General features: G+C 37.7%; 1 protein-coding gene across 5 annotated transcripts in view; it reads left to right on the plus strand.

Moving 5' to 3' along the window:
* Window positions 1-25,450, plus strand: part of LOC149948061 (ETS homologous factor-like) — a 51,409-nt gene that overhangs the window by 18,455 nt on the left and 7,504 nt on the right. The window contains exon 1 of one of the 5 annotated variants that reach the window (XM_090172993.1): window positions 13,207-13,477. The exons of the other annotated variants lie outside the window; for them this stretch is intronic. The gene's annotated coding sequence lies outside the window, so the exon portion shown is untranslated. Of the gene's footprint in view, window positions 1-13,206; window positions 13,478-25,450 lie in introns of those variants that run through there. 5 annotated transcript variants of the gene reach the window in all.

The raw sequence follows: 25,450 nt of genomic DNA on the forward strand, positions 1-25,450 counted from the left end.
GAACAGTCTAATCAAAACGATCTATTATATAAAGAGAAAAGTTTTCTCGTCGGAGGGGCCTTTTTCTCTGTGCGTGGTATAATCGTGGAGACGCGACACGTGAGGGGTCTCTCCAGTCACGATAGCTCCCCCCCCCCTTCTAAGATATCTGCCAGTACCGGTAATTAACATTAAAGGAAATCTAGGTCCTGGAATTAAGCATCGGGCTTTCTCTAGAGTCTTATTCGGAGACCTAAATTTAGCCGTGGCTGGCCCCTGCAGGTTAGGGCCGGACTACATTATACGCGAGTAAAAAGAGAAAATTGGGATCATGACGATAATAAATTTCAGCTTCGGGGTGGATTCGACTTGATTTCGCGAAGGCGCTTTGGCGTTGGTGCCGTTTACTTTTCTAATATCGATATCCAGTATTTTGCCTTCATTATTTTCGATGTTCGAGCCGCGTCCGTGATGGGAAAGTTTATGAGGAAATAACAAAGTTTATTTATTTCTGCGAGGATACCCAGCTTCCACGCCCCAAAATGTCGCTTTTAATAAGTGTTTGTTTTCGATATATTTACCCAAAAACGGGATTATATTTTTCTTTGATAAGGCTTAGATAGAGCCTTATATAATAGCCGATGTAATAAAATTGACTAATGCTATTTTATAACAATTATGGATAATTTAATAGTTTAATATCCCTTTATAATATGTTATTCAAATCGTATTTAGAAAATTAAAACAAAAAGAGCCCGGCACTTTATTCAAACTAAACTCGTTTGGTGACCACAAATCTTAATGGGATAAATTTGTTACGATTTTTAACGTTAAATAGAACACAAAGAATAAAATGAAGCATAATCATGAACTACTTGTTAAATATAATTTGGCAAGGTCTGAGGGGGTAGGTATACTAGCGTTATTGCATCGTGCGCATAAATTAAAGGGAAGGGCGTGATTTTCAAGGAGCGCTATCGATTAAAGTTGTGTCTTTTTCGAAATTTTTTGATGTCGGACAGCCTATAATGATTATGACTGTCGTGAGTATGTCTCGCTGTCGTACAGTCAAAGAGTTAAAAGGGAAGGGGCCCAAATCGAAACGGCTCAATCTTATTAATATTATGACCCCCCTGCAAACAGTTTCTATAATTCAAATTTAAATCTCGTAAAATTTAAAAAAAAACACGTGTCGCAACCCTTTAATTTAGCGATTTATTTCATTGGAGGATCCATTGACGAAAGAAACGCCGTCAAATTCCCAAGGTTCCTTTTTAAAAGGACCCGTTCATATTGTAAAGCATTCTGAAAGACGCATTAAATCGCAACAAATGAACCCGCAATTTCCTGGCGCTTATAAACCTCTTATACCAATCTGACATTCAATCAACGGAACACGATGGTAAAAACGAATTGCTTTTTGTTGTTTTTTCGAACGGGTCAAACAGCGGTACACGAACAAGGACATTTTTTATACCCCAACCATTGTTAGGTATACTCAATTCGACATGTTTTCCAAGTGACTGAAAGAATCGGTGTTGGTGTCTCGTATAAATAAGTCAAATAAGATCGATTATAAGTTGGAAGTACTTGCTTAAATTCAAATTGGTTTGGCAATTTTCAACTTGCCTATATAATTATTAAATAATTAATTTTACAACGCTCCTTTGTTGGAAAAAGGTTTACAACCATTAAGGATTACCTATTCCTTCCAGGTATCACCCACTGACTCGCGAGTCAAGTGTTGGTTTTTCACGAAATGGAAAATGCTGTTTGGACGAACGCGCGCGTTCCTTTCGTCTTGTCTTTTTAGCATCGGCTGCAGTCTCTGTACTGGCGCCTTCCCCGGGCTGGGGCCCCACGTGGGGGGCTCTAATGTCATTTGGATGATGAATGGTCTCGAGCGAACCAGGGGGGCTATCATTGAAGATTCGCGTCATTTACGACGGCAAAAACCAGAAGGTTGCCGCGTTGTCGGTATAGGTTTCTGCAGATTCTCATTTCTCATCTCCGCAGCCGTAAATCCACGCAGATCAGCAACGCGGACGAATCAGCTGAAAAGCGAACCCTTCTTGTCTTCTGCGCGGATCATTATATCGTCACGCTTGAATGTTTTTGGAAGAGCCCATTAACAGCCGACACGCCTTTTTCTCGAACTTGATGGTCAATAAAACGATTTTTCCCCCAAATTTTTCTGACCCATCTTTATTTCGATATCGACGAACCCGACTGTTTACGGCTCGAAGCTTTTTCGTTTACCACCATCCGCGGGTAATGATGTACCGTTATTTTGGAAGGGTAAAAACCCTTTTTCGCGTTCGCTCGATCGAGTCTTGAAGTCAACGTATTCGGTCGAACATTCTTAAAATTATGAAATTTTCTCCCGAACTTTCTAAAGGGTTTTAAAATCAATTATCACTACATAGCGAAGGTAAAAACTAAAGGTGTCGTTTGTAGATATTTGGTTTCACTTTTCAATTTCCCGGTGATAAATTTCTAATTCCATCGCATTAACTTTCGTTCCGATTGGAAATTAATGGTTTTTGTCAGGTTATAAAGTGTCGTTTTTTCAGCGTCCAGTTTCCCGGTCGGTCATTAATGACTGATTCCTGCCCCCCCCCAAATTCTACCCCTCCAAGATGGTGCAACAGAAAAAAATCGGGAGTCTATTTTTACATCGCTTTTATTTCCGGGTTTGGGCAATATTCGATACAGCTTTTAAGAACCGTCTCTCTACGAAGATTCGAACTCACGAAATCCTTCGAGTCAAGTCCATTCATCAAGCTTATAAGCCGTTGTAGGTATAAACCCCGGGATCATATTTTCGGCGGTAATTCGCCGCTCGAGCAAAAGGGTATTCTATTTCCAAGAATGGATTTTCGTCAAATCTTTATATTCAATCTCGGAAAATGCCCTTTTTCATTTAGTTATAACTCTCGATTTTTTAAAGTGGCTTTTTAACTAAATACGATTTGGTAGCTTTCTTCCATCTGTTTTCACTCTTAATACTGACCTTAGTCGCAGTTTCATAAATCATTAAAATTAAATTGATGGAACACGTTTCATTTATGAGGAAATACGGTATCTTTTTACCCACATTTGTTTTGCAAAATAATGACCTTTCCTGCTTCGACGAAGGATGAATATCCGAATCTTGATACTTTTAGTTATCTATCGCTTGATAAATTTTAATCTCGTTGGTCGGATAAAAGTTTACTTTAAATTTTAGCCATGTCTTGGCATACGCTTCGTTTAATTGAATTGAATTTTTGCTTGAACCAATTTTGAGGGTGTTTAAAATAGCGTTTTATCCGGGTTCTTTATTATAAGCGTGTCAATCGGGTTAATACATCTTAACCCGAATTCTTCTGGTCACAACGTTCACAATGATTAAAATCGTGCTTTATTAGAAACCCCCCTCTTGAAAGAAGCGTTTAATTTAGGAGGTTTCCGCTTTTGAAACGGTAGACAGGTGTTTTATCAAACAGAGCAACGAACTGTAATTATTGGCCCAACAAAAACTGGAATAAAAACGAAAAATTCGATATTTTGATCCCTAAATATCCTTTTTACGTCGGTATTAAGAAGGTGAGGGGAGGGAGTGGAGGCCAGTACGTGAGACGTAATGCTTAACACACTGGCCTCAAAAACACGAAGGTCGTATTCTGGAAAAAGGGGGGATCTAGTTGGCCGTCGACTTCGTCTAATACTTTTTTTCTTGTGGTAGTTTTTTTCTCTTTGCTCGCGTAATATTTTCTCTCTCCGTTTCTCAAAAAGGAAAGGTCATTCCTCCTTCGTCGAGATCACGTACTTAGATTAGGGTCCGACGAAAACGGCCAAATTATATATTGGCCTCTATATTTCAGCGCGTTCGGCCGCCCGCCCGCCGCACTACATCACGAAGAAAACTGTAAGCCGTAAATCGACGAAGACGCGTTTTGGCTTAAATTACCCATCTTAGAACTCTTTTCTTTATACGGCCGTTCGCCTGTTGAATGGATTTAAACTCGGAGAATATGTTTTTCAATGAAAAAAGAAAGATTTAGTATTGTACCTTCCATTCCGAAGGGGTTTTATGGTTTGTTCCGCGAACGGATGTTACTTTGGTTTCGGATGGTCTCGCCAAATGTTTTTAGATTCTTCCCGAATCCAATGTTGAAATATTCCGTTTTTGCAAAGTTCATTTTTTTCGAGTCTTGGATGGTTGTACTTTGGAGGCATTACTAAATTTATAAAATTAAAGAAGCTCCCAAAAAATTGTTTTTCAAACTAGTAACACCATAAGTGTATTATATTATTACATAAGTGTGACATTTCTTATTCTTTACGTTCAAAAGTTTTACCGAGAGCTATTCACGAGACAGACTGCATTACGGGCTTCATCGCCGTTTTGCGTCACACGTAGCCTTTGACAGCGTCTCGCTAAGGGGAGATTTTTTTCTTGCGAAGACGTCACTCCGTACTAGCTCTCAGTAAAATATTCCCCAAAGTGACAAACTTATGTAACAATATTATAGACTTATGGTAAAACGTTATATTTCTGCTTTTCATATCGAAAATTATTATTCTTCACTTCCTTTGACTTTAGTAAAATAGTAGCGACTCTAATTTAAAGATGATTAAAGTTAGTCGTGGCACTAATAATAATTAACCAATGACTTGAATTGAAACATTTTTATAAAGGCTGATCTCGTGACGAACAAAACTTTGTTTAAACTGAGAGCGTGTTTTGATTTGGGTTTTTTTTGTCCTTGTTTCATTCGCGTGTTTTCTTGAGAAATAAGACTAATCGTTATTCTTCCGTTTAGTTTCTAGTTCTTTCCCTTTTTAATTCGTATAATTTCCTGAAAGCGGTGGAGTACCTTGTTGTTTAATATTTACGCAATGTATCCCAGATTGAAACTGGCGAACTTGAGATACCCCTTCCGCCTCCCCCTCTCCATCCCCCTCCCCCTCTTCCTCATCCGAGAGATTGGACATCACGGTTTTATTTTCGTCCACTAATATAGTGGAAATATTTTTGTGTTTCTTCATTTTGATTTCTTTTACCTTATGCTATTTATGAATTCTGTTAAGAAACATTTATAATTGTGATTGTTTTCTAAAATCTCTAGTTGTTTAAAAATATTTGAACACTTCCCCGTAGATTTAGAAGTTATACAGCGTATAGAAATAGATAAATTAGAAAGTATTTGAAGGATTTAAATATGTCAATTTTTGTTTGTTTGTTTTAAAGGCTCCTAATCTTCAAAAATTAAATATATAATCGAAATTCAAGAAGTTAGAAAAGGTTAAATTTGAAAACAAAGTAAGCTGTTCATTCTTTCCACGGTGTTTGCAACAAAATATTTTGATTTGTTTATGTTTTAAAAGCTTGTATACTTCGTTATATTCTAGCAAAGAAATCGTTTGAAAGAATTTTAATACGGTAATTTTTAACACGTTCCATAAATCTTGTTTTTCCTTTTTATATAGATAACCTTAACGATTGGCTTTTTTTTTTAAAGAAATACATCTTGTATGACGAAATGACGTTTTTCTTTATAAATCATTTTTTTTTTTTCAAAATGGAAGAGCAATTTCAATGATATCATAAATATCATCTACGGTCTGCGAGATATTCCTAAAACGTGTGAAAATATGATTAATTTTCGTTTATTGCCTAGTGCTTTAAAAATGTAAATTTAATCCCAAGAACGATACTTTTTATCAACCAATCGTAGTCGATCTCGGGTGTGGATGTTCTTATCAGCGATGGTGATTGGCATTTTTTTTAATATCTTTCTCCGATTTTCTCGTACAAATGTTTTCGCGAACTATTCGTCAGAAACGAACAATGGTGTTTTTTAGCCGCACGCCGCCAAAATCTCGCCATTAATTTCAAAGACGGCGCGCGTTCTATTTTCGTCGGCGTTGTTTATTGTTTGGACGTTGGCTGCTCGCGTTTCTTTGGCTAAATTCAAATCGAGTAGGAGGAAAGAATTGTCGAAAAAATATTTTATATTCATCCCGCAAAATTGGGTCGTTGACTTTTCCCATCCCCCAAACAGATATAGTTGGCTCCATCACGAATCACCAATCAAACTGGGGACCGATATACTTTTTGTTCGAAAACAACCATATTACACCCGCGTTTTTATTTCTGCTATAAATTGGGAAAATATATTCGATGGGGAGGGTTAATTTAAAGACCTCCCCCCCAGATAGTTTTTGGATGGCCAGTAATGCGGAGAGAATGTTTTCCATGGCTTGGGTGACCATTGTCTTAGTTAGCCGAGCGTATCTCGAAGATGGCCAAAAATATACTCAAAGCACCCAAGTATAGCTCGCCTATTCTTCGCGTATTAATACGCGTGTACTTCGAAATCTTCATTCGTGGAGCGAAAAAAAAAAGATTTTCGGGAAACGAAGCTGTGGCCAAAGTAGAACGTCGAAGTTGGTTCCCGAGGGAAAGCCGCGCCAAATATCTCTTGGGTGACTTTAATAGCCCCTCGGCACGGTATTCACCTGTTACTTCTAGTTACGCGCGGCTAAGTTTGTATCGTTTATAGCGTGGTGTACGTGTTACTAAATCGTTAATATTCTCCACCTTTTTCTTTTTAATACCAGGAGCGTCAACGTAAATTTTTCTCGACTTACGAAAAAGGATTTTATTAAAGGGGATGTATTTTAGTTTATATTTTTCGATTACTTAACCGCCGTATTAATCTTTGGGTGGTTTTTATTCAGGAAGTGCCTTACGTATTTAGGTTTTGAAATTTGGAAATCCCGCGTGTTTGCCTGTTTTGTATTCTGGGATAATGTTGGCCCAAAATAGCTCGGATTAACGTTACTCAAAGTGTAATTTTATAGAATTACCGGGAAAAATTGGCACCGTCGATTTGTTTGTCTTAGAAGAGCGCGCGACACACTGAACTGATATCCAAATATTATTATCGTGACAGACTGTTGGCTACCTTCCTTTAAATTGAATTCGGCACGCTTATGAATTGGAAAATTGCTTACCAATTACAAATGAATGGGAAGTTTTGAAAATCCAAGTCACTATAGTAAACATTTTGTACATCAGATAACAGATTTTCGGAAAAACAGTTATATCTGATTTTTCACAATTTTTCGGTGATTTCCACTAAGTTTCTCAGGTGATTTCCCACGTTTACCTATACGATTTGTACACCCGCCTACCCCCTCGATTCAAAGTTTTACTTCGCATCGCACACCTTCAATTTTATGTTATTTAAACTTTGAACAAAACAGAAAGTTCTTGGTTTTCCAAATCTTAGGTGATGTTTTCTATCATCCTAACTAAATCCTGTAAGGTATATAAATAATTGGTCTGCCTGTTTTGACTCGTTACTAGTTTACCCATATCAGTAAATGGCGTAGGACAACGAATTGCTCGCTAACGGTTGTATACTATTGGACCGAATCCCGTTTGACCGAATCCCATTGAACCGAAAGGTATTTTCGTTTATAGCCCAACATGGCGGGATTCAGTTGAATGGGAAATTTAAATCTGGTTCGTTTTCACTTCGGGTAGGTTGGGTTAGGTTAGGTTAGGTTAGGTTGGGTTGGGTTAGGTTAGGTTGGGTTGGGTTAGGTTAGGTTAGGTTGGGTTGGGTTAGGTTAGGTTAGTTCAGGTTGGGTTGGGTTGGGTTAGGTTAGGTTGGGTTAGGTTAGATATGGTAGGCAACTATTTCACGTCGGATCTTATCAAGGTTATTTTCCAAAATTAAACCCGGAAAATATCAAATTTCAAGGGAAAAAGGTCTAAAAATACACGTCGGTACGAAATAATAAATATTTAAGACATAGTTTAGTCCAAATTAGATATACTATCGTCACGTAACCTACGATATATAAATATGTATCACTAACGATATATTGAATGAAAACCGCGTTTTGCGCGGTTTTCGGTCGATTGGAATTCGGTTGAATGGTATATTCGGACGAATGGGATTTCGGTCCAATGGTCTACAATCCTCGCTAACATTCGCAGCAGCCCTTCGTCACTTTCACCAACTCTTTTCTTTTGCCGAGTTTCCAATAAGCGCGAGTCGCGGTGTTCTGGAAACGTCTTCGACTCTATTTACAGCTATCTCGTTTCGAAATTCGTTAATTAATTCTAATTAAGGCATAAATATCTGTATAAGGGGGGTTCACGATGAGGGGGGGTCAGCGATATAGGTTCAAGAACTTTAAATATAGAAAGTGGGTCTCCGATTTCCCGAATATATCTTTTTTTACGTTGCTTAATGCGGCGAGGTTATTAAACCAGGAAATTCTTGGTCGCGATCCTCGAAGACTGTCTCGCATTGCTCGACTCGTTTCGGGGCTCCCTCTTTTACTCGCGGTCCCGGCTCCAACAGCTTTCCCGAAATCTATCATACCGATACGATGAAACTGATTACCACTTTTATTTTTAATGGCCCTCCGTGGGTCGATGCCGTTAATTGTTCGACTACTGGCTAATAATAGAAAAGAGAGCGCCCAGAGCTCTGGGCTAGTGGCACCCAAAGGCTCAATGCTACGCTAAATTTATTATTCGGATTTTGGAGGTTATTTGCCCATAGCTCGTAACTGCAACCGCTGTTGGAAACTGGCGTATTTACTGGTTTGGTTGTTAGGAAAGAATTACCAGGGAATTTACTGGAGTATAGAAACAAATTTTATTTTTAGATGGAAATCATTTGCACTTGGTTTTCTTAGTCTTTGATATATTTATCAAGAAACATTTTACATAAATCTTAAAATAAGCCAAATTTACAGTTTATACCAGGGCTCGGACGCTCGCGCAATTTCAATGTAAAGATTGTCCCGCTAATTTCCAAATAAATTAAAGGTGTGTACACTTTTTATCTTAACAATCTACCAGACCGAACGAATCCGCTATCTTATAAACGCGCGTTTAGTCAGTGGCAACGATAAAAGGGATGAAATAGACGGCCGTCCATCTACTGAATATGGAAAATGATTTTGGCTTTTGTGAGTTTCCCGACCGTTTAAACTGGCGCGTCGAAATAATGAAAGCCATCTCGCTATGGCGGCGGGTTTGCATAAAACATTTCAGCCCCTTTTTTACCCTTCGAGAGTCGAGCTGACTCCTTTGAATATGAGAGAGGGAGAGGTATTTCTGCCTCCCTGGAACGCGTGCAATCATTTGTCTTCCTAGAATGTCTCAGATCATTTTTCTCTCTGTACTATTCATCCACGCTTGACTTTGTATACCTGTATACATATCTAAATCTATATACATACACTCACCGGGGACCCTAACCCCCTCCCTCCCAACTCACTCCCCCCCCCCCCCGCGTGCATAATTCGATATTTATTGTAACATAAAGAGCCACGTTGGGACCCCGTACAGGGTGATGCTACCAAACGGATAACATTTATTCAGTAATATTTCGTTCAAAATTAAGAATGTTAAACGCTTCTTTTTTTACAAAGTCTTGACGTGATAATTACACGCGCGCTAGTCCTATACTATTTGAGAATATATTGGTCCTGTAACAAACTTGAATTTAATTTGGTGAATAATGAGCGTGGCTCGGCAGTGTCTGTCATCAGGCGCAGCCTTTGCGAACGTCGCAGTAGCCTCCAGATGAGCCGTTGTCGAGATGGCCACATCCATTAATATATCATTTGGCGTTCTATTACTAATTACCCGGTGCTAAGTAGAAATTAGTAATCCGAAATTTGCATGGTGAGGCTAATGCGAATTCGGCCGACCTTGCCGAATGCCATCTTCCGAGGGCGAAGCGGCCGTCTCGAGAGACACTCCTTTTTCGATTGGGAATGTATCTTCCGGCCATATGCATAATGTCAAAACTATAACTCCGGTTTAAAATGAAAAAAGACAATTTATGTTAAAGAAAAAAGTCAAGGATTTTTCGAAATGCGCCGAGAGCGTCACCCTGATTTCATTTTTTCATTATCTTCTAGATATAATTTGATTTGGTAATACTTTTTAGCGGCTCACAGCGAAGTGGTATACTTTACGGAGGTTTCTGTAAGAAATACGTCTTAAATTTATTAAAACTTCTTCCTGGACGAAACGTTCGTTAATTTGGTTTGGTCGATATTGGTGAGCGTATCACGTACTCGCCATTTTCAATTTATAATTTGGGAAATTTAAAATTCTTAACGCGAATTTTTACGTAACGTTTAAACGAATCGCTTATGTTAACGTAATAGTTAAAGAGCGTTCCTGCACGTCCATTTAATTGGGTCGGTGAACTGTCCTTGCTAATTGCAATGTCAATATATGTTTCCGGTATAATTGGGATATCCCAAATTTTAAATGACTCTTCATACTTCAAAAAAAGATAATCTTTTATTAATTTACTCGAAAAGGCTTGGAATATAATATTTACGACAAGTGTCGCGCCTTTAGTCATATTTCTATGAAATTTCAAACATAGTTACGGTAACAAACAAGGCCGAGCTGATTAGATTTTGGTGCCAATCGGTGCAAATTTTGCTGTATTTTTGGAGTAAAGCTCATAGATTAAAATTTACCCCCAACTTTGAAAAAATGGCAACCGGGCACTTTTATTTTATTACATAATGTATCAAAATTTGGTTGCACTCTAAATTGTTTATAGTGGAAAAAGCCCCTAATATTTACGTTCGTGTTGAATTTAGTGCTATAAAATCTATGACGACAATAAAGACGAGTTATGGTTTTTGCGCAGTAGTAAAATCTTCAAAGGCCTAATTTAGCGTCGTTGTACCAAATTATAACCTAATTAACTCTAATCCACAAAAATTATCTAACGAAGTCTTTTATAATTAAAGTCGGGTTGCGAAATTATAAGGTATGCTTGTGATTTGGAAACATTAACGGTTACGAAGTCGAATTTTATTCTTGAACCTTATTTCTGGTGTCTACACTAACTCTCTCGACCCAAAAATTGTACCGTAGATTCAACTAGGGCCGTGTAAATTGAATTAAAAATTTGAAATTGTTTCGAAGGTACGCGGTACGCCTTGTCGAACCTTTAATATGGAATCAATAATATATTTGTTGAATGACTATTTTGAGACCAGCATTGCCAGACGTCCTATAATAGTAGGACTTTTCGATAATTTTGAGGACATTTTTGGGGCATACCAGAAGTAAATGAACCGAAGTTGTCGAACTAGCTCTCAGAATCGGAAGGCGTTTTCCTTATGAAAATGATGACAAAATCGAGTAAAATAAAAGCTAATTTCCATCTCCGTCTTTTGACGCGATAAATTGCACTTGGGGATTGTGGGTATAGCTATTTATATGTATAAAAAATGGTTTCATAAAAACAAACACGTTTTTTTCCGGCCTATATAGGAACGCGCAAAATTTCAAATTCGAGGTCAAAATGTAACTTCATAAGGAAAACGCCTTCAACATGGGGAGTATAGCAGTCTGATAACTTACTTTTGGTCATACTATATTAACCGCGTACTTTATAGTACTCTTAATCGACAATTCGTTATTGTCGTACTATACAATCGATAATTTAGTAACCGAAGGATCGATTCCAATTTTTTTACGTTAACTTCTTTAAAAAATGTGGCAAGCAACGACATTCGGAATTCCTTCGTTAGAATATCCGGCAATCACGTGGAGACTTCGACCTCATCTCGTCACACGGGTCGACTTGTGTTATTATAGCGCTCAGCGTTGGTTACGTTGGTCTTGGGTATTCAAATTAGAATTTCCCGCGGAATGTTTTGGGTACTATAATTTGGACTGAAAATCTATAATTTTTTGTCGTTGAAACGATAATATGACTTTGGCAAACTGGCACGCTTTACTAGTATGCTTTATCCTTCCGTTAAAAAACCAAATCAGCCAGATATTTAAATGGTTTTCTTTGATGCCATGGTGCCCGCGCTGATCGCCTCAACGTGATTTTCCCGATACCATAAATAAATACATTCTTGTTTGATTTCAAAAGACTGAACGAAAAAGGCAGATTACAAGAAGAAAGTTTAGTACATCCTTTTGATAATAATAATAATAATAATATTAATAAGCTAAGCCAATGCCAAAGACACCACCTTGGCAATACAAGTCAATTTGTGGGAAAAAACAAGAGCGAAATACATTTGATTTCAAATTAGCCTATTCCATCTAACAGTGAATATTATCCCCAATCAATCTTTCCCGCCATTTATGCTGCACTGTTTGGCAAACGAGGTTAGGTGTACACCCCTCGATTTACCCGAGGGGTAAGACAGTCTCAGATAATCTGTACACCGAGTTCGTGCTTTTAGCACTGTTAAAGGTACATATTTTCCAGAGTTCGCGAGTTCCATTTAGCACTGTCAAAGGTACGGCAGTGTACACCAAGTTCGCACTTCGCAGTGTGTCTTACCCCTCGGATTTACCCCTATTATGATTAAACATTTCGGTTTCGAAGTAACAATATGTAATATTTAGTAAACTCTTGAACTATTAAAGTAACCAGCTAGTTTTTAATAATCATCCAAATGTTACGTAACCATAATCTTATCTCTACAATACATAATCATTTCTTGCCACAATTCTCGGAACGAGTTGATCTATTTAAGGTATCTGTTGATTATGTAAACGCGAAAAAACCCAATCTTGTCGACCATCTAGCGTAACGCCACTGGCGGATATCCGTTTTTGAGTTTCTATTTTGTGTCTGCGTCGATTCTAAAAGAGGAACTAAACTCTTAAATATATCCAAGTAAACCATGGTAATAAAAATTGCGAATCATTTGAAAAATAAATTAATTCGATTGCTATCGAAATCGGTAATCGATAGTCTTCTTTTACATATCAAATTCGCATCTCTTTTCTCCAGAAACATAATTAAAAAATATAAAATAAAGCGCTGTTATTCGTAATGTTAAGTAATCTTTTTAAAAGAGCGTAGTTGAATTTCCTATGAATCGTTTCTCTCGTGGTGATGACGTCGGCCAACTCGCCAGCCAACCAGAGTCTTTTTTAATTACGTCACGAAACGCCGCCGGGATTTTCCCCGTCGTTTTCCCCACTTCAGTTTTAGCGCGCCATCTACGATTTGGCTCGTTTTTTGGCGCCGCGTATCGGCCGAGCTCGCTTCAGCACAACGGTCTGGGCCGATTCAACGTTACGATTAATAAGTTCCCCCAGTGGAATCTCTCTCAGTCTGTCCGCGCGTCGGCCTTGGCAATTCGCTGTTGACGTCCAAACGCGGAGCGCCTTTCGTTTAGTTCACTCGGCGTCGACGAAAGACGAAACGTTTCAGATACGCGCGCGGAATCTATTGACAATGAAACATTTTCGTTTTAGAATCTTCTTATCAGTGTTGTTATAGATATTTAAATTTTCGCGCGGTTCGCCCGTTAGAACGAGATAAAAATTACACTCTTCTTAGTTCCTGAAAATTACGATGGCTCGTCGCGTGTCCGGTTGCACGTGTTGAACTTGGATGCGAGGATAATATTTGTTTCGTTTAGTTCCGGATTCTTCCTCGGAGTGAGTTGTCAACTTCTGCCACAGGTGAGAGCTCTTATGCCCGTCTCAAATTGCTTAAATAGAATTGACCTTTACTTATCATAATCAGGGGATGCTACTCTTAAATGTTTCTGTAATAATCAAATTTTTAGTACGAAGGTAAATTCAATTTATGAAAATACAGCCTATACTAATATTCACCTTAATTATTTTTTTAATAATTAAATTTATATGGCGAAGGTAAATTTAGCCTATACTATTTTTAACCTAATTGGTTTTGTATTGATTAAATTTATTCTACGAAATAAAAATTTTCATTTATTGAAAGTATCCACGCTTTTAAAATATAATTGGCATATGAAATACCTCGTTATTTTCTTAGCTTATTGAATATTTAGAATGGAATCAAAGTCGAAAGATTAAATGTGGAACTTTTATATTATTGGCGCGGGGTTTTGAAAAAAATATTTCTTCGCCGTAAGAATATTTCATTTTCGAAAACCCTTTGGCCATTTTACTTGAAATCCGTATACGTAATTTTGAACGAAAATAAGAATACGGCTTCTTTTCATCGTCATTTTCACGCAAGAAAGAGCGGTGATTGACGACGCAAAATCGAAATTTTCACAAGCACTTCTTTCAAACGCCTCCCAATTTATTATTTAACTTAATAGAATACGATATAAATATGTATTAAGGTTTTATTATTATATTCAATCTTTATTTTGTTATGGTTTTTCTTAAAAACAGCTAAACGGGTGAATTTTTGCTGTAATTAATATGACTGCTGGGGAAATATTTTGGGTTTAGCCCTTTGAGAGATTTTAATCTGCGACAGACGGAGATTACTACGTAAACGATTGCGCAAATTAATTACGATCAAAATAAGATCAGACGGATTGATAAGCGCCAGTTCTTTGTTGCCAATTCTTTTTGGTTATTAAATATTTATATACGGAGTTTAAGCGCGACCAACGAAACGGGTAAAGTCTATCGTTACATGAAAATATTAAAATTCAATTGGCCTACTTTACAATAATTTTGCCATAAACGTTATCACATTTCTCTATCGTGACAGGAATATTTTAAATTAAATTTCTTTAAAATAAGTTTTGTAAAAACACGTGTACACGTTTTTTACACGTGAACGTGTCCGTGCTTAAACTCGGTGGTATGTTTTAGTACTTCAACATATACAAACCTACAACGCGACACTTGAATGGTAACCAAAATAAAATACGTTTCCTTATAAATATTGTACTGTTCGACACAATTTATTTATACGCGAAAGCCCTTAATTTTTGCGATATTTTGGTAGCTGGGAGCAAAGGTCAAACTAATTTTCATAACCAGTAGGCGGCGCGCTTGTACGAATTAAGAACGAACGTAAGATTTGCGCGAGGGTAATCTCTAAAATTGTTTTACGAAAGGGATTTCGATTTGGAAAACGTCCGTTAAAAATGTTAGCTTTCAATTGTGAGCCAGTCTAGTGGAGCAGTAGGGAGAGCCATTCGGTTGATAGCAATATGGGTGCGCTTTAGCGTGATTCCCCGTTTGTCCGCGTAACAATTAGGGTGCGCGCGGACACAGTGTTCGGAGACGCTCTTTTCGATGATATCCTGGTTCGATGAGCACGCATCCGTTCCTAAAGAGGCCATTGTCGAAGGTCATCTCCAGAGGTCACCTATAACGCAACCCCGCGAGTCCCTTACGCGCTTACAATAATAATGAGAACCCCGCTATCGCGTGTGGCGCAACGCAACGCTGAACGCGTGGGACCTGTGGGAGCGGATGTCTTCGGACCCACGAAGCCCGCTTTACATTTTCCGCTTAAAAAGCGAAGGTGTTCCACTCTCACTGTCTCCAGATTTTACGCTTTAGCACATTGATATAAGATATAATTACGTCATTTTCTCGTCTTAAGAGAGGCTAATGAGACCCTCCATCGAGTCTGTCCGCCGAATTGAATCGGATCGTAGCCTCTCAGAATATTCACCATTTATTTTTCAAGTGTTTGAACAGGTCCCGAAGGCGTACCTCTACGTTTCCGTTTTAAGCGCGGTAGGGCTCGAGTAAGGTAAATGTCAATTCAATATTATTGTTATAGAAAACTGTTTGCTTTATGGCAGTTGTATTTTACCTTTATTTCGGAGAGTGAGATCATAAAACACTACGTCTACACTGTCAATCAAAATAGGTTGTGGAAATTCAAAATGGGTATTTAATATAATATAACTTTAAGAGATGTGAACCCGTTCAAAAAATTTTGTACGAGTCACTATAAATAGAAAAATGGCGCGCTAGTATAAAAGGTTGTTAGAAGGAATACTTCTACAGCTCTGACAAGGAGACATCCCGAAGTGTAACCCACCGATTTTGTTCAAACTCGGGTGATTGGTAGACCTTCATGTATCATGAAAAATCCTAAAGGGAATTTATTCAATGGGCAACCGTTTTGCCATGGCAACGAAAAAATGTTTTTGACAACAACAAATTTAAATTTTCCCATTGAAAATAACATGGGATTCTGAACGATTCCACCCTGTGAAAAAATTTAAGAAATTTAAAAATTTCGAAAATGACCAAAATATAAAAAATAGATATAAATTGACAAAAAAAAACATCAAAAGTGATCAACTTTTGATCAATTTGAGGTCAAAATCCCATGTTATTTTCAATGGGAAAATTTAATATTTTGTGTTGTCAAAAACATTTTTCGTTGCCATGGCAAAACGGTTGTCCATTGAATAAATTCCCTTTAGGATTTTTCAAGTTACATGAAGGTCTACCAATCCCCCGAGTTTGAACAAAATCGGTGGGTTACACTTCGGGATGTCTCCTTGTGAGAAAAATGACGAGCGTCTAATAGTCATCCCATTTTAGTAGATTTCATACTGAATGACGCTAATTTCGACGTTCGCGGTAGCGTTCTTTGACGAGATCACGAAGCGTAACGCGGTAACAGGTGGGTTTGGGCATATTTCATCCTTCGCGATATGGTTCCGTGAATTCGTGGGTTTCATAGCCCTAATCGTTATTGATTCGGTAATTGGGGACTGTATATTCCTAAACTCGCTATTCCCGGAGGGGTCCGTCATGAACTCTCGTATAGTTAGTTGGCGAATAAAAATGGAAGCGAGTAATTAAAGTTCATCCGGTTCGTGTTTCTGTCCCCGGTATCCAACCTGCCGTGAAGACGCGCTTCTTTTTCAAAGCTAAAGCCGCGTTTTGTGGCCGAACCAAATCTCATCATCTGTACCGCGTACAGGGGCGTCCCCAAGAAAGCCACCACCGAAATTCGGTACGCCCCTGACCGAGTATCGAACCTTTTGGCCACCATACTCGTAGTCACTTCTGGCTGCTATCTGGACGTACGCGTTAATAAACCTTTGTTTAACCGTTGTCAGCCTAACGTTCCTTTATGGTGGAAGAAAAATTTCATCGCGTTAATATATGGCGTATTAAAAGCCTTCATACAATTCGGTCTTTTTAAACGAGTCTATTTCTGCTTCAGAAGCCCTTGATGTGCGTTTCTTATCAATTAGAAGTCCCTTTAGACTCGCAATCTGGCAGTGTTTGGGTAGAGCACGCGAATAATTGTGTGCCAGTGGGTAAATACGCTCTGTCCTCGTCGTGTCTTTTGTGTTTGTTCACTCGACATCGAAAGTGAACATAATGCGGCGGAATGACAGAATCCAGCGTCTAGGATGTGTGTTAAAGAAAGCGTGTCCATTGTCCAAACCAGATTCGAGAACCATTTTCTGGCCACAATTTATTCTAAAGGGTCCTGCTTTTTCTTTTAGATTAGTCTTTTCAGCAAATTTCATTTTATGGCTAATCCGGGAACGACAGCTGAACGCTACTTTCGCGTTTATTTTACGCACATCCAGAACGATTCACGTAAGATATTAGCATGTTGTTGTTTCAGAACCAGGATTCTGATACAATTTAAAAAAAAATAAACAATTGTATAAACCTACGCCAATTACAAAAGCATAATAAATATCAGTATTATTTCTCAAAACCAAATTTTTTACGTTAGTTATAATTTCGACAATGCCATTAATACGCGCGCCTTCAAATATCCGCGAATCGCTTCGATCATTTTGAAAGAGGGCATTGCGCGTAGTTAGGTTAATTTAGTCTAAATCTGCTATTTTGGTATGTTAAATACGTGCCCTTTATTTGATAAATCCAATCTTGCTTAAAGGAAAAGTCCAGGTTGGGTAAAACTTGGGTCTATTTGAAAGATCATGTTTAAATAAACTCAAAAATATCAGTCGTAAAATTGTATCTTTTTTTAAAGACGAGAAATTAATTTTTAAACTAGCCAAATTTAACCGCCAAGCGATCTGCCATTTTGTTTCGCGGTGACGTTTTAGGACTTTACTCACGCGCTGTTCGCGCTATAGCAGCGCTCTGTTCCCTGCGCGCGCTTGCTGCGCGTGCGGTCTGCGGAGGGAAGGTGAAAGAAAATGGCAGCTCGCTTGGCGGGTAAATTTCGCTCGTTTAAAAATTAATTTCTCGTCATTAAAAAAGATACAATTTCACGACTGATATTTTTGAGTATATTTAAACATGATCTTTCAAATAGACCCAAGTTTTACCCAACCTGGACTTTCCCTTTAAGCAATTGATCTCGCATTAAGCAAAACCATCGGGGCTTCAGTGACTACGTATTCATCTAGGAACTATTTTTTTGGTTTTGTTCGTCAAATAATGGGCTGTAGGATAAAGGTACAAAATGTTCGAGCGTCCTTCGCGCCATGCCAGGATTGTACGTGTGGCTGATGTTCCGAGGCAACGTCGCTTTCTCCGGCGGATGACGCGTGCAAATGGTTGTTTTCGTTTTCGTCTATTTCGTGTTGGCCGCGTATGATTTTAATAATCACTCTGGTAATAGACACTCGCTAACAACGCCAATGTAAATTCGTTTTAAATTACAACGTTGTCCGAGCCCGCTAAGTCTTCGTCGAGAAAATAGCCAATGCGCCGCTGTATGCCCGGGAGAATTCCCTAATCCCCGCGAAACCTAAGTTTCAATTAAAGGCTCGGATACTAGTTTTTATATCAAAGTATGAAGCGCGATTGGCGTTTTATACTTTTCAAGGATGCCGTTAGTGGCGCCCCCGTTCGCGTCCTTGACGAACTATATTACGACACGTTGGTAAGTCGTAAGGCAGCTCGATGGCTGCCGGGCAAAAGGGTAAAGTTTGCTGTCTCCGAGAAGCGTTCTCGTAAATTGACGAAATTCTAGGTCTAACGGCTAATTAATATTTCGCCCTTTGGCTCGACTCTCTTCACCATCGAGCTGTATATCATTAGCTATATTTCGGGAGGGGGCTAACGAGCCCCTTGGCAACGGCTAATTTCAAATATTAATGAAAAATGCAAATTGGCGAGGTATCATGATGTATTGGGACACTTGATTGAAGAGTTGGCACTGCTATTACCAAGGATGATAATCACCGCGCTGGTTCGGCGTTAAAATTCTTTTTTTTTTCAAGCTAATCTGTACCTAGCCGCCAATTACAAGGCCTGTTAACGCGCTACGACAAACTAAGTCGTTTCCCGAATGTTCGCGAGTGTAATCACTAATGATAATTTGCTCGCAAAGTATACGTTATATTAACGCGAAATATCCGAGCGTATTCATTTCGAATCTTTTTTAAGCACTGTACTTTAAAGCTTTTTAAATTTATATCTTCTCGAGACGCGGAAAGTAAATAAACTTGGTTGAAATTATACGTTGACGTTCTCGTTGGCGCCATTGACAGTTACGTCACTCTAGTTACCCGAAGACCATTACGTCGAATGCCTTGTCCGACACACTTCGATTTAATATTAATGTAACATTTGCATATTATCGCCCTTTCGCGTAGTTCGTAGTTTATCAAACGAGTATATAGCCTTAAAGGCTTAGGTTTTCTTCTGCCTGTCACCCTTTAAATTTACTTTCCTTCCAAACAAATACCCTGGTGATAGGCCAACGTGTTCTGCTGTTGGCCTACCACCAGGGTATTTGTTTGGAAGGAAAGTAAATTTAAAGGGTGACCGACAGAAGAAAACCTAGGCCTTTAAGATATAATAATCGAAGTTGATCTTCTATTTATTTGGATTTATACGTAATTTTTTTTTACTTTATACAATTACATCTTTATGTAGCGAAATATATTTACTGCAAGCACGTGATCATTTTCTTGGCAAGGACTGGTAGTCGTATATTTCGTATTTTGCAAAATAACTGTTTGGTACCCGATGAAATTGATTACATTTGGCACGCTATGATTATTTAGTGATTCTCAATGATAAACGTTTTTTTTACGTTACAATGGCATCCCTTTTCCTTATATTTCAACGGATTTTTCTTTATTAAATTTAATAGATTTCTTGGCGTTCTTCTGTGGTTTTCGGTTTCGTTGATTCTTATTTGAAACAATTCTTGTGAAAACGGTAATAGAAAAACGAATGATATATGTTGTCCGTATTTCCTCGTCCAACGACAATACTACGACATTTTTGACCATTTAAAATACTCGTAAGCGTGTAGAGGGCTCCGCTAAATCACATTTAGTTGATTAAGTAACCAGGAACCATCGTGTCGTATTTATGACGTGACCAACTTGTTGAACCATTGCCTAACGTAAAGAAAGAAAAGGCGTTTACCTTAAATACCTTAAATTAATAATTTGCTGGAATAATCTGGGCTTCGATTATTGCCCTGTAGAATTGGACGGAGCTGCTACAACCCAGGGACTAGAGAGGTCCAATCAAATTAGAATAATATGACGACATCGCGCGCTCGATACGTTATCGCGGATATGTTATCAGAAGCGTCTTTTTTATATACGCCGTTTTATAATATTTTTCCATACACTGTTTCAGCCAAATAATAAAATTATTCTTATATACGAAGATGAGACTAACCCTGCCGTGCGTTTTCCATTGGTTCGTATAAATTTTTGATCTGAAATGGCTAAATAAATAAGTAATCTAAAATGACTAAATAAGTAATCTGAAATGACTAAATAAGTAATCTGAAATGACTACATAAATAAGTAATCTGAAATGACTAAATAAGTAATCTAAAATGACTAAATAAGTAATCTGAAATGACTAAATAAGTAATCTGAAATGACTACATAGGTAATCTGAAATGACTACATAGGTAATCTGAAATGACTACATAGGTAATCTGAAATGACTACATAGGTAATCTGAAATGACTACATAGGTAATCTGAAATGACTACATAGGTAATCTGAAATGACTACATAAGTAATCTGAAATGACTAGATAAGTAATCTGAAATGACTAAATAGGTAATCTGAAATGACTAAACAATTAATTTATCAGAAATGACTAAATAAAGTAATCGGAAGTGACTAAATAAGTTAGTAATCTGGAAAGACTAAATAGGTGATCTGAAATTACTAAAAAGGTGATCTGAAATTACTAAAAAGGTGATCTGACATTACTAAATAGGTGATCTGAAATGAGTAAATAGGTGATCTTAAATGAGTAACTAGGTGATCTGAAATGAGTAAATATGTGATCTTAAATGAGTAAATAGGTGATCTGAAATGATTAAATAAGTGTTATGAAATGAATAGTGTTATGAAATGGAAAAAATAATTGTTTGAGTTACAATTAATAGAGATAGTGCAGGTTTTAATTTACATTTCACAGTAAATATAGTGATTAAGCCCGTAAAATGAAACGTGAAATTTTCGTACTAGTTAATTTCCGTCAATTAACATAACAGTAAATCGTTACCCTACTAAAGTTATTGGGAAAAAATCACTTTAAAAATCCAAATTAGGTGTAATATGCCATTTCATTACTCGTTTATTGTAAAAGTTTAGTTGTGGAGTTAAGCTCGCATCCTAAAACGTGTATAATTTATTCGTAGGAGTGCCTACAATATGGCTACTTCTACCCTGCTACAAGTTCCCCGTTCACGCTAGCGCCTGCCGCTTACCGCGAGCCTTTACTTATTGTCTTGTGGCCGAAAATTTCCCAAGTTTAAATTTTTACTGTTGCCAAACAAATTTTCGCGTATAATATGGCAGTAAAATATGAAATTAAAAAAAATCTGGAAACTTTGAAAGCCTTCGCGTGTCGAAACTGCTCCGCCATCTTCTGCGTCGCTTAATTAGGCCTAATCACGCGAAGGCAGCGGCATTTCACATTGTTTCTCCAATCCGCGATACATTATTTTTCAAGACTCCCCAATTTTCCATATTGTCGCTTTTGAGAAACAATGGGACAATTTCGGCATTTTTACCCCATTCATTTTAGTTTGTCAAATCGAGGCCCGTCTCCCGGGCAACGGCTAATCCGTTTCGTCCTCGCGGTAAACAGCTATCTTTGGAATTGTTTTCTCGGGACTTATTTGAAACAATGAAAATACGTAAAAGTTAATTTTCCGAGTCAGGGTTGGTTAAATATATATATATATATATATATATATATATATATATATATATATATATATATATATATATATATATATCCTCCGCTTGAGATTATAAGCTTTTCATTTATTTTTTAACGCAACCACATTTCATTGTTTCGTAAAAACCAAGGATTCATTTGAATAAAATTATTGTACCTCTTCGAATTATTTCACTATTTGGTCAGTTTTTCCTGCTATTTATTTTCGAACGCGGGTAATTTGTTCGAGTGTAATTTGAATATTTTACGGTGCTTGCTTTAATTTCGACTTCGGTGGATCACCGTACTCGTCTTCCGTATTTCAATGATAGTATTTTTAGCGGTGAACGAAGTAGATGACCCATATTAAATAGATATTTTGAATTTTGTTTCTTTCCAATTGCGTTGTAAATAGTTGCGTGGTCGTGACAAGTTTCGCAATTGGACATTTTACCGCGTTTCTATTGGACGAAAATGAACCGCTGATGTATTTACGTAAATTTTAAACGCAAATAAAGATTGAAATTAAATAATAAAATCATACGCGGAAGTACAATATCTCGCTTGAAAATATTTTATCTATTGGGCGAGATGTTAAAGTCGATGAAAGATTTTAAATCGGTGGTAAATATTCTAAATCTATTAGTTAAGGTCCTTTTAGTATGTGGAGTATAAAAACAAACAAACAACAACTAAACCAACGAATGATTTTAATTTTCTGCAAAACAATCGATAAACTGTAGACATAATTTCAAGTTCAAACGGTATAGTTTCAATTTTTCAATCGAAATATTTGTTAGATGAACAAAGAATGAATCAAAACCAAATTCGGGTTTCTTCTCATTTCAAATATTTTGGAGTGTATCAAAATTAATCTCAATCAATAAAGCGGTTTATTTATGTGTTTTCTTGATAAATAGTCGCGGCCAATACATCTTAATAACGTCCGAAATACGGCAGGAAAATAAACCATTAATATCGTCCGTTCTTTTCAGGGAAATTCAAAAGAGCTCGTTGCGTTTGGAGCAGTGAGCTCTATAAATTCGGTACGCTTAAAAGAAAGATAAAAAAAACAGCTTGGGAAAAAATGTAATTTTTTTTTATAAAACCCAGGTTTTTTCATCGCGCGCCCATCTTGGATCTTATTTAATTTATAGAGGCGTTGCATTCTGTCGAGCGGGCGTGGGGGGATGGCCGGGGCTCGTTTTTAAGTACCCCCGGGCGAACTTCTAAAAAGGCTGGGTCACGGATTGGGGTCGGTCTTGATGCATGGACCGGACAAGGTTATTTGAAGAAAAAAATTTGGGTTTATAGCCTGCGAGACGGATATAGACGTTGAATCAAACGATACGGCTCGGTATATCCGCGCCAAGTTAGGTGTCTTCCTAGTTTCAACTCTTAAATCAAATAGACAAAAGACTATAAGATCCTAAATAAGGTTTCGGAGTGCACTGCCCTTTTACTTTGATTTCCTACTACCCTGGAGTAACTCGAGGTTAGAGGATTCCAATGGAACTCTTAACCTCGAAAATTCAATTTAATATTCTGACGTTTGACAATTTCGCGTCTACAAAATGTCGTATTTTAAATTTCTCGGTGGTAAACCTTTCTCGGATACGTTTCGTATGGTCGTCGCGAATACGGATTTTTTTTAAAACGTTGTTGCGCGCGTCTGTCTTAAGTGGGAGGTAAAAATTCAGGTGGACACCTCCGTTTGGCGCGGGGTCAACCAACTTTCCGAGAATCTCTTCTTTCAAATGATAATTTTCCTAAACGAGTGTAACTACATTTTTCATCCTTTCGGAAACCTCGGTTATTTGGCGCGCGAGTTCCCTGTTAATTTTAGAAAAGTAACGAGCCGTTATTTACTACGAAGGCGAGATTTGGGTCCTTCCACGAAACCCCTACGTGCTTCTTTGGCCCTTTTTATTTTACGACCAAACCCGTTGTATTTTTAACTTTTTTGGTCAGTTTGCCCTCGACGCGGTTGGAGTTCGTCTTTGAAAACGAGGCGCGGATTGTTTGGAACCGCAGACCGGACTCGCGTTCTAAAGAACCTTCTTTATTCCCTCAAAAACACGGTTGTCTAAATATATCTTCTTCAAATATATTCCGAGAGAAGGCGTTCAATACGGACTCAACCGCGAAGGCGTATACATCATACGTGACATCGCTCCCCGAAATACAAATACAAATTTGTGATTTATTGACGAGCCGAATTTCATTTAGTACTCTTTCAAAGTCGCATTTTTCTTACGTAGAAAAAAACAGTTTTTCCAGTTAGCGATACGCGGCTAGTGGTAAGATGCTTTTTCGGGGCGGAATTTTTAATATTATTTGGTGGCTATAGTTTTTGAGGTGGGTTTCGCGATATTTATAACTTTTGGGCCGAAGACCGCGCGAGCTGGCCACACCCTGCTCTGCTAATACTCGAATATGGGACATTGAACCTTTTTTTTTTTAGTTTTTGGAAGCGCGTACGTACCTTCCAACGGCTTTCTTTGGTGAAAATAACCTTGCTGTCAATTTTGAGTGGCCAGGGACGAGATCTGCCCAGTAATCATCCAATCCTATATTCCTGTTTTTACTACTTCGAAATTAAGAAAAAAACAAAACCGAAGGGACCTATATTTTGATGTTCGGGTGCGGAAAATAAGATTGGGAACCTTCTCTGTAATTTGCTACGTTTTTTTTAAATTGTCGTTTCTTATTGAAATTGCCCGCTCTGACTATATTGTCAAGGTCGAAAGGGTTATTTAATGATTCTTAAACTTTGTTAGCTTCGAGGATATACGGGTTTTTTTTTTGTCTCTCGCCAGTGGTTATAAAAGAGAGTTTAACCACTACGTAACCGAACGTGAACGTTTTGGATTCCGTGATGCTTTCGTACGTTTAAGTTCCCACGTTCCCGAACGCTAAATCGAGGGCATTCCAAACGCCTAGAAAATTTCGTACGAACGCTTAGTTTACCCTTCCAAATTTATTTGGCTGGTGTATTTTCACCCTTTTCGGAAATTTGCCATAAATTTTAGCAATTTTAACACGGTTTATTATCTTTATTATTACTACATGTTCTCCAAAGATTTTTAATCAAATTGAGTAAATATTTGAATTTTTTAATTAAAGTTACCTCCATTTGTTACTGATTTACGATAGTTATAAAAGCTATTCAAATGAAATTTTTCCAGTTTTTGGATTTTAAACCATACGTCAAAGTAAAAACGTTTTATAGTTCTGACCGCTTCGTCTCTACGAATTAATCCTCTTTTATATTTTCCGATATTTCCAAGTCGTAAAAAATATACTTTAGGGTCTTTCCCTCGTGCGCTTGGCTCGGTAATTTCGGCTATTTTGACACTGACGAAACGAAGCTGTGGCAATTAAATTCTTAGCTTTTTGCCCTTCGGTATTGTTTGTTCGGGCGCTGTGCGGGACCCCGCTGAGCGCCGCTCTTTCGTATAAAAGATAGCGACCATTTAAACCTACCTAAAGTCAATAGCGCCTTTCATACTTTTTCCACTACGGCTCCGTTCGCACCTAAATTATTACCGCAATTTTATTTTTTAATTACAAAAATATTAT

The sequence above is a fragment of the Leiobunum rupestre genome, chromosome 4 (genome assembly GCF_980474605.1).
Source record: "Leiobunum rupestre chromosome 4, qqLeiRupe1.1.hap1, whole genome shotgun sequence".
Classification (NCBI taxonomy): domain Eukaryota; kingdom Metazoa; phylum Arthropoda; class Arachnida; order Opiliones; family Sclerosomatidae; genus Leiobunum; species Leiobunum rupestre.